Genomic DNA, 10000 nt, shown 5'->3' on the forward strand with positions numbered 1-10000 from the left:
TTACAACCATGGTAGGCGCAGAACCTACCATCGACAGTTGATAAGGCAGACATTTGAAAGATGCGTCGCCGGTACGAGGACCGTGCGATCAGCCCAAAGTTATTCAGAGTCACCAAGGCAAACGGACCAGACGAGCCAATCCGATTGGTTTTGATCTAATAAAAGCGTCCCTTCCATCTCTGGTCGGGACTCTGTTTTTTTTTTTTTTTTTTTTTTTTTTTAAAAAAAAAAATCTTTATTTCTTACAAAATATTTTATACAATAAAACCCACCACCTTATTAATTAGTGGGTCATGATATAATACATTACTTAGGTACAGCTTATACATTTCTAATTATAATCTACAGACAGTGTGTTAGTTGAATGGGCAGACCTACTAATTAACAAATCTGCTACTCCTAGTATTACTACTTAATTACTACTTACACTAGTCTCTACTGCCTGCAGCGTTACAAATATGCCAATAAATATACAATCCTACTTGTGTGCCTTGCTCACCGAGCTAACCCCGGTGAACGCGCCCTGGCACAGGGCAGGCCAATACTTTTATTCGCTGCAGGTTTCTATTTTAGTTCCTATTCTAATTTCCTAACCTAATGAACTATTCTAAGTCAGAATCGGTGCGTTGTCAAATCCGGTATGGTCGCCCCTCTCCCCCTATCCTGCGCGTGGCGGATTCCAACTTTACCAGTCGACCGGTCCACGCACAGGCGGTACGGGATTGGGGCATTGACCTAGTATGTTAATTTTTTAAGTCTTAAAGCTCTCTCAGATATTGAGTTAGGACCTTTCGTGATACCTCATTTGCCAACTGATTTAGCAGTCGAAAGGTCTCTTCTTGTCTTAATAACATATACGTGTCATAGTTGGGTAGTTGCTGTCTAAGTGTAGTTGCTACATCATCGAAAAGGGGGCACTCGTAGACCACATGGTCGGGAGTTCCCTCCGATGCACCACAGTCACACGCAGGCGTTGCCCTCTTCCCAAACCGACATAGATACGTCGGGTAAGGCCCATGTCCAGTGAGAAAGTGGAACAAACCCCTAGTTGGTTCAAAATAACCCATGCTCATTCTTTCCCTCACATTCGGCAGGAAGCTGAAAGTTCTTCTGCCGGATTCCTCTGCCTCCCAGACTTCTTGCCATAGCTCTTCACCCCTCTTCCGTATCTCGCCCTTATCCCTAACCCTAACTCCCAAGATGTCTTCTACTTTTTCTATGTCCCCTTTCTTTGCCCAATACCAAGCACCCTGTTCCCTGAGTTTGATATCCAGAGGACAAAGCCCCATTATTACTAGTAGGGCCCCTCCCGGAGATGTTCTGTATGCCCCCACAGATCTTAATATCATGTTCCTTTGAACCCTTCTCACCGACATGGCGGGCACAACCCTCGTGAGCCTGTGTGCCCAGACTCCCGCGCCGTAACCCACTATTGATGTTAGTATGCTGTTATGATACAATTTGATAAGGTGAGGGGGAAGATGAAATCTTTTATGACCTATGGTGATAAGGTTATTGAGAATTTGCAGAGCTCTTTGTGTCACGGTTTCAATGTGCTTTCCGAAGTTCCACCTTTCATCGATGATGATCCCTAAGTAACGTCCCTCTCGTCGTCGGAGTACTGGTGTGCCCTCAATTCTTACAGTCGGGTTTCTTATTAACTGTCCCTTTAGTAATAGATAGGTTGATTTAGTCGGTGAAATGGTCATCTTGGTATTACGGCACCATGATAGTAGTTGCGTCATGGCTCTATCTATTTTTGGTTCAATGTCCTCGCGACTTCGGCCGCCAACCAGTAGAAGGAGGTCATCAGCGTAGGCTATCACCTCTAGCACATCTTCATTTTGTTGCAATGCATTTAAGAGTGGCTCCATGTGGATATCCCAAAATAGGGGACCTAAGACGGAACCCTGGGGACATCCCTTTGTTATGGGTTTTCCAATCCTCCCGCTAGGGGATGATAGCCAGACCTCCCGATCTACACAATAGCTCCTAAGGCAACCGTATAGCGGCCCTGGGCACTCTTTCTCCCGCAAGCAGGAGAAGAGCGAAGGCCACCACAGGTTGTCAAAGGCGCCACTAATGTCCACCATGATGCCGACGATGTACTTGCACGGGGCCGAACCATAGACCTCGGCCGCCAGGGCGATCGCATCAGATGCGGAACGCCCAGGCCTGAAGCCAAACTGTCTGTCGCTCATCCCGTGCAGCACTCGGTGGGCAGTCAGCCTATCAGCAAGCAGCTTTTCAAGGATTTTCCCGAGCACATCCAGAAGGCAGATGGGTCTGTAAGACTTTGCCTCAGCTGGATCTTTATCGGGGCCTTTTTTAATGATTACAACGTTTGCTGCCTTCCAGATCCTCGGGAATTTACCCTGCCGAAGGCACTCGTTGTACAGCTGGGTCAAAGGAGCGACCAGTTGTGGGGCCAAAAACTGCACCACCTCCGCCACAATGCCGTCTGGCCCAGGGGCTTTCCCTCTCTTTATTGTCTTTATGAGGGCAGCGACCTCTTCCTCCGAGAAGGGGAGGACTGCCTCATCATTTGTATAGTCGCCCAGATCTAAATCTCGCAACCGTCGCTGTTCCTCAGTATCCTCTGTTCTGTCGTCGTCAGGCAACAGGGATCGGAGTAGGACCTCAGCAGTCTCCTGCCATGAGTCCGTCATCCCATCCCCATGCCTGACTGTGCACAGCATCATAGGGGAGCGGATCTTTTCTCTTACTAGTTTATACGGAATCCCCCATGGATCCAAGGCCAGCTGATTGGTCACGAATGTCTCCCAGCTTCTAACTCGGACCGCTTTTAATTCTTTTTGAAATGTTTCCTTTGCCTCCCGGTATAGCAGTAACCATCTCTGCTTCTCCCACCAGACGACACTGCGCTGGTAGTGCCTTCGCAGCCTTCTGACAGACTGACGCAGCTCCTGCAGCTCAGGAGACCATGGTGTCGGCGAGGCCGCCATGGCCCTCCTCCTAGTTGGCACAGCCGCCTTCATCGCTCTAGTCACTGCACACACCAGTTCCTCAGCTCTGTTATCGATGTCAATTTGTCTGTCACCATCCGGTAACGGAGGAATGTCACACTCTCTGGCTAAGCGTTCCCAGTTGGCTTTCCTGAAGTTCAACTGCACCTCCCACCCCATGGCCCAGTGGCACTCCCTGCTCCCTAAGGTAAAAGTGATAAGGTTGTGATCGCTTGTGGTGGCACTGTCTATCACCTTCCAGTTCTGTATTAGGTTTGCCGCATTTGGCGTGACCAAGGTCACGTCAATGTTCGTGCCTTGCCCCCCTCCCGCCGCATAGGTGGGAGAGTTTCCCGGTTTGTTTGCCACCACAAGCTGCAACGACATAATCACTTCTTCCACCTTTCCACCATTTTCGTCCCTTGTGCCACTGTACCATAGGGGGGACTTCGCATTTATATCCGCAGTTATGACAACTCTTCGTCCCTGCAACGCCATAGCCACTCTTGTTAGGTGGTCTAAATGTATGTCGATATCATCTCCATATTGAAAATACATGTTAATGAGTGTTATAGTGCCTGCTGGAGATTGCAGTTCTATGACGTTGCAGTGACTGTTTGAGTACTGCGAAAGTAAGGTTGCCTGCAGTTTTTTGTTGGTGATTACCACAGCTGCTTTGGGGGCATCCCCACAGCTGATGACTTGCCATGTAGTGGCCACAAAAGCAATTTTGCCAGCCAGAGAGTAAGGCTGCTGCAAACAGAGTACATCCAGTCTCCTCTCCTCCACTTCCCTACGGAGTTCCTGCATCACAAGTCGACTGTTGTGCGTATTTAGTTGGCCGACAGATGTCCTAGTCGTCATGGATAATATGTGTGTACACGGTCATATGGCCAGGTCTTGTTCGGATCGAAAGTTATTCTTCCGTTTGTCAGCACTGACTGGACGTATATATCTTCTAAATCAAATTTTTCTCCTCGTCTTTCAAATAGTTTCTTTAGCAGGTCACGCAGGGCTCCGAAGTCCGTGGGGAGATTCACCGACTTTAGCTGTATTCTATCTACAGCCTCCATCACCGAGAAGGTTACCTTTCTGCCGTTCTCATGTCCAATTCGGACCACATGTCTCAAGGCAGTGGTCAGGGTTGCCGGCTGCTCCAGTCTTGCCAGCTGCATCGTAAATTCGAGGTTTGGGTACACCCTCACCGGATCGACAGGCGGAAGCCTGACAATTGATGTATCAGAGGTGCAACCCACACTCGAACTTGTGACTATATTTTCCTGTATGGATGGTTTTTCAATTTTCTCCTTGGGGGTTGCCGCTACCACAGGATGCCCTTGCCGTGGATGGTCTGTTTTCGGCTCAGATCCCCGGCTTCGAGGGGAGGGAGCCATGAGTGGCATGGGAAATTCTGTTTGCTGTCCTTTATCTACCATGAATACCTCTGTCTGGACAGCAGTGTCTGCTGTTTTGACTTCTGAGCTCGATAGCGATCTCAGAAATTCCCTGAATTTGTGAGCCCTCATAGCATCCCTCCTTCTCTTGCTCGGGGATTTTCGCTTTGGCATCCTGTAGGTTGTGTCAGACTCAACCATAATCAATTCTGGATATTAGGCGTTGTTCTAACATCCTGTATGTAGGGCAACTCCGTCCTGTAGCTCCACATGGCTTTTTCCCTCTGCTCTTACAGGGAATACAAACACTGGCAGCCTTGCAGTCCTTACGTACGTGTCCATTGTCACCGCACTTGGAGCACGCCGACCCCCTGGTGCAGTGCCTGAGAATGTGGTCCAAGTCCCCACAATTGTGGCAACGAGGTACCACGATGTAATCCCTTACATTAATTGCATGAAACCCAACATATAGTCTGCCCATTCCAGTAATTTGCTTCCACATTTGTGGATTTACCTCGGCCACGTGATGGACAACGTCCCGATCACGGGGTCCTGTTTTGAATTTGAGTTTGAATTTATTATTGAATTCTTCCGCGTTCATGCTTTCAAAATTTTGTCCCCTTATTGTCTCACTTAACTCGTCGTTAGTCATTATAGTTGGCACGTCATATAATATCACCAAAGGATTCCTTTTCCGTGGAGGTTCACATTTCATTACTGCATTCAGTTTTTGGTTTTTTAGTAGTTTTTCCTTATCTTCTTCTGAGGCTACTTCTACTATTACAGAGTTCTTGCTGGGTTTAACTTTCTTAATTCTTATTTTGTCCTTTACAGGATCTATTGTGGTAGTTAAAAGTTCTTGTAGCTTTTTTACACTTGTGTCCTGTCCTTGCAGCGTCCGAAGAAAAACTGCCGTGTCTTGTCTCTTTGCTACCCTGTCGATTGTATCTTTTGTGGTAGTTGGCTTAATGGGCGCTTGCGCAGCCACTGCCGCCCAGGATTTGGCTGGTTGTTTTCGCAGCCTGCTATTTTCTTTTTCTAGTTCTTCTAAACGGCCTTCTAATTTTGCATGGGCAATAGCCCAGGCCGAAAGTTCATTCTTAATAATGGTCAAGGCAGCCTGACTGATCTTGCCATTTTTCACGTTCTGGTCAATCAACAGGGCGATTCTGTTATGCCTCTGTGCGACAGTTTCAGTATCAACATCTGCCTGCCCCACCTCGTCTTGTGGAGAGGGATCAGGCACAGCGGAAGCCCTCGAAAGCGCACTCGAATCACTCGTTATAGTTGTAGCCATGATTAACGAGTGATAAAGAATGCATGTATTAGCTCTAGAATTACCACAGTTATCCAAGTAACGTGGGTACGATCTAAGGAACCATAACTGATTTAATGAGCCATTCGCGGTTTCACCTTAATGCGGCTTGTACTGAGACATGCATGGCTTAATCTTTGAGACAAGCATATGACTACTGGCAGGATCAACCAGGGAGCTGCGTCAACGAGAGCTGAGCAGCCGGCCGCCCGGGAGTGTGTCCCGAGGGCCCGCGCGAACACGCAAGCGTCCGCTCAATTATTCTGCAAACAGGAGGAGGCTGAGCTCCCCTGCACGATACACCTCGAAACCCTCTCAGGTCCCGGCGGCGCGCAGCGCCGTCCTAAGTACTTGGTCGGGTTCGAGAGAGGCGCAATCGCCCGGAGATAGGCGAGTAGACGCTTTCAGTGCGAACACCCGTGCTCCCAACTGAGCTTGCCGCTGCCGACAGAGGCCCGGGAGCGTGCTGTCGTGGCATTGCCGGCGGGAAACAACACGCGCCACCTACGGTGACCGGCAGCTCCAACGCCAGCGCCACAGAAGGGCAAAGCCCCACTTGGGTGCAGAAGCGAACTCTCCCAGCACAGCGCACGCGCCAACACGTCCGCAGAGCTGCGATACAAACCACCTGCGAGAACCGCTGGGGGCGACCGAGCAGCAGACGGCGTCGCGACGCCGAGTGCCGGGCGGCGGCGCATCCTCAACGCACACAGTCCGCAATCGGACCAGCACACTGCAGATGTCCACCGCGCTTCGCACCGGGCTCGGCAGAACCCACTTTGGCCGCCTGGCGCCGCGCGCAGGGTGCGCCGGCGCATAGCTGGGACGCCAGCCGGGCCCGTCGGCCGGCGCTCCTGCCACTGGGCGCCCCCCACCAGCCGGCTGTAGTGCGTGCGCTCACGCAGCGCGCGGCCAGCACGCCGGGCGGCCCCCCCTCACCGGCCGGGGACTGTCCCGCCAAGCCACAGCCTCGTATCGCTTCATACCCACATGGCCAACTCAGGTTCGGGGGCATGGCGGGTACCGCCGAAACAACCGGTTCACAGATGTACCGATCGTCGCTATCACCGATGCACCTGCAGCGCGAACAACCGCTCAACAACTGATTTCCAGTTCATTTGCGGATCTTTGGCAGCAAACGTATACGTCAATCTACATTTGCGAAATCTACGATTCTGGCATGCCTGCATGTTATGTGTCACGACACGCTACATCAGCCCACATACACACTGCGGCATGTACACGAGAGAACACGTGGAAGATGGTCCGCGCACGTGTGCAATGTCCCTTGCGCGGTCGACTGTCAACCGGCCTCTGTAGCATGTCGCAGATGTGGAACGCGGTCCACCGTGCTATCATGTTGTGTGGGGCAATACGATTAAATAGGAAAACCCTCGTCGCTACATCAACAGACGGCTCACGCTGATTCCCGGCAGAGGGAGGAGGGGGGGGGGGGGGGGCCAACATGCAATACTTTCGTCCGTACCTACTTACCACATGTCTGTACGGCGTACAACAGTGCAATCTCGCTGTAATGGGGAGACGAGACAAGTAGCATCGTGCACAACATATGGCCCTTATGATTCGCCATTGTAGGGCGCAGCCGGTGTACGGTCAAGCATGTGCCACATTATGTCACTCAGTACGTAACGACGGATGATCAGTGTGGGTTACGCGTACATCAGCGGACAGTCCACACAGGCCGTACCACAACGTACACTGACTGCATCGACAACCGAATGCAACTGAACAGCTGCAAGGCTCATTTCACAAACAAACGCCTGACCGACCAGCTTGGAAGGGCAGGAGGGGAGGGCGATATTCGTTCTGTAGCGGTACACCCTTCCAGTGGTTAGCGGGACTGTGTAGAAAGTACGCAACACTCGAAAGACCTTTATGTGAGGGTACGCACCATGGCATCAAGAAATACACATGACACCAGAGGATCCAAGCAGTGAACTATGTTCAGAGGGTTGCTGTTAGGCAAAGCTACATTCCTGTGACGTTACATGTGACAGTTAAGGTGCAGTGTAAGTTAGGTTAAGGTGCAGTGTAAGTTAGGTTAAGGTGCAGTGTAAGTTAGGTTAAGGTGCAGTGTAAGTTAGGTTAAGGTGCAGTGTAAGTTAGGTTAAGGTGCAGTGTAAGTTAGGTTAAGGTGCAGTGTAAGTTAGGTTAAGGTGCAGTGTAAGTTAGGTTAAGGTGCAGTGTAAGTTAGGTTAAGGTGCAGTGTAAGTTAGGTTAAGGTGCAGTGTAAGTTAGGTTAAGGTGCAGTGTAAGTTAGGTTAAGGTGCAGTGTAAGTTAGGTTAAGGTGCAGTGTAAGTTAGGTTAAGGTGCAGTGTAAGTTAGGTTAAGGTGCAGTGTAAGTTAGGTTAAGGTGCAGTGTAAGTTAGGTTAAGGTGCAGTGTAAGTTAGGTTAAGGTGCAGTGTAAGTTAGGTTAAGGTGCAGTGTAAGTTAGGTTAAGGTGCAGTGTAAGTTAGGTTAAGGTGCAGTGTAAGTTAGGTTAAGGTGCAGTGTAACTTAGGTTAAGGTGCAGTGTAACTTAGGTTAAGGTGCAGTGTAACTTAGGTTAAGGTGCAGTGTAACTTAGGTTAAGGTGCAGTGTAACTTAGGTTAAGGTGCAGTGTAAGTTAGGTTAAGGTGCAGTGTAACTTAGGTTAAGGTGCAGTGTAACTTAGGTTAAGGTGCAGTGTAAGTTAGGTTAAGGTGCAGTGTAACTTAGGTTAAGGTGCAGTGTAAGTTAGGTTAAGGTGCAGCGTAACTTAGGTTAAGGTGCAGCGTAACTTAGGTTAAGGTGCAGCGTAACTTAGGTTAAGGTGCAGCGTAACTTAGGTTAAGGTGCAGCGTAACTTAGGTTAAGGTGCAGCGTAACTTAGGTTAAGGTGCAGCGTGGGTTAGGTTAGGGGCCAACGTGGGTTAGGTTAGGGGCCAACGTGGGTTAGGTTAGGGGCCAACGTGGGTTAGGTTAGGGGCCAACGTGGGTTAGGTTAGGGGCCAACGTGGGTTAGGTTAGGGGCCAACGTGGGTTAGGTTAGGGGCCAACGTGGGTTAGGTTAGGGGCCAACGTGGGTTAGGTTAGGGGCCAACGTGGGTTAGGTTAGGGGCCAACGTGGGTTAGGTTAGGGGCCAACGTGGGTTAGGTTAGGGGCCAACGTGGGTTAGGTTAGGGGCCAACGTGGGTTAGGTTAGGGGCCAACGTGGGTTAGGTTAGGGGCCAACGTGGGTTAGGTTAGGGGCCAACGTGGGTTAGGTTAAGGGCCAACGTGGGTTAGGTTAAGGGCCAACGTGGGTTAGGTTAAGGGCCAACGTGGGTTAGGTTAAGGGCCAACGTGGGTTAGGTTAAGGGCCAACGTGGGTTAGGTTAAGGGCCAACGTGGGTTAGGTTAAGGGCCAACGTGGGTTAGGTTAAGGGCCAACGTGGGTTAGGTTAAGGGCCAACGTGGGTTAGGTTAAGGGCCAACGTGGGTTAGGTTGCCAGAGATGTGTCAAATCAGGATGTACGTTTGGCTGGTGTCAGGTGGTGGGTTGGTTCGATGCCTTTATAAGGGGTGTGGCCAAAGGGTATTTTATTACTTGTACCTTTTGTGTTGTGGCGTGGCGTTGCGTCCTGTGTTGATACTGGGTGGACCACTGTGGGTGTTGCTGGCTGATTTGAGCTGCGTTGTTTGCGGGTGATGTGAGACATTCTGTCTTATTAGTGGACGTGACGTTCCTCTTGTCGTTGTTTGGATAGTGTCCTGTGGCAGCGAGGATAAAATGGATGTTGTTGAACGATAGTGCTTTGGTGCTTTCGCTTTGTTACACACAGAGTGGACTGTGAGATAGGGTGACTGGGTCGAGTGCGGTTCACACTGTCCTCCCCAGTTTACAGTATGTATCATCTATGTATGTGGTCCTGCATCATTTACTAAGGAGGGACGTCAGACGACTGAAATATTAGTTATGTACTGATGTAAAGCAGAATGCTTACCTTCCACCAGTGGGCGAGTATCGACTCTGCCCCAGAGTTGCCACCGCAGGAAGAGGTGTCGGAAACACTACCCGCACACCGTCACCACTGTGCGGGGGGACGGACCCTCTATATCCTCAGCGGCGCACTCTTTGCCACCGAGCGTCACGTCTCGCGGCCCGCCGTCCAGAGCATGTATTGGGACAGCGGGACTTTGGCTTTTGGGAGATAACTCTTCATGAAGTGGAAGATATAGGGGTGGACTGCAATGTACGATTGCGGGAAAAGTCCGCCGTACATCCGCTCGAGTTGCGAGTCGGGCGGTGGGGGTGGCGCATTCACAGGTGCGGCTGGAGTGACCGTCGGTCCACCACTTT

The sequence above is a fragment of the Schistocerca gregaria genome, unplaced genomic scaffold (genome assembly GCF_023897955.1).
Source record: "Schistocerca gregaria isolate iqSchGreg1 unplaced genomic scaffold, iqSchGreg1.2 ptg000398l, whole genome shotgun sequence".
In the NCBI taxonomy this organism is placed as follows: domain Eukaryota; kingdom Metazoa; phylum Arthropoda; class Insecta; order Orthoptera; family Acrididae; genus Schistocerca; species Schistocerca gregaria.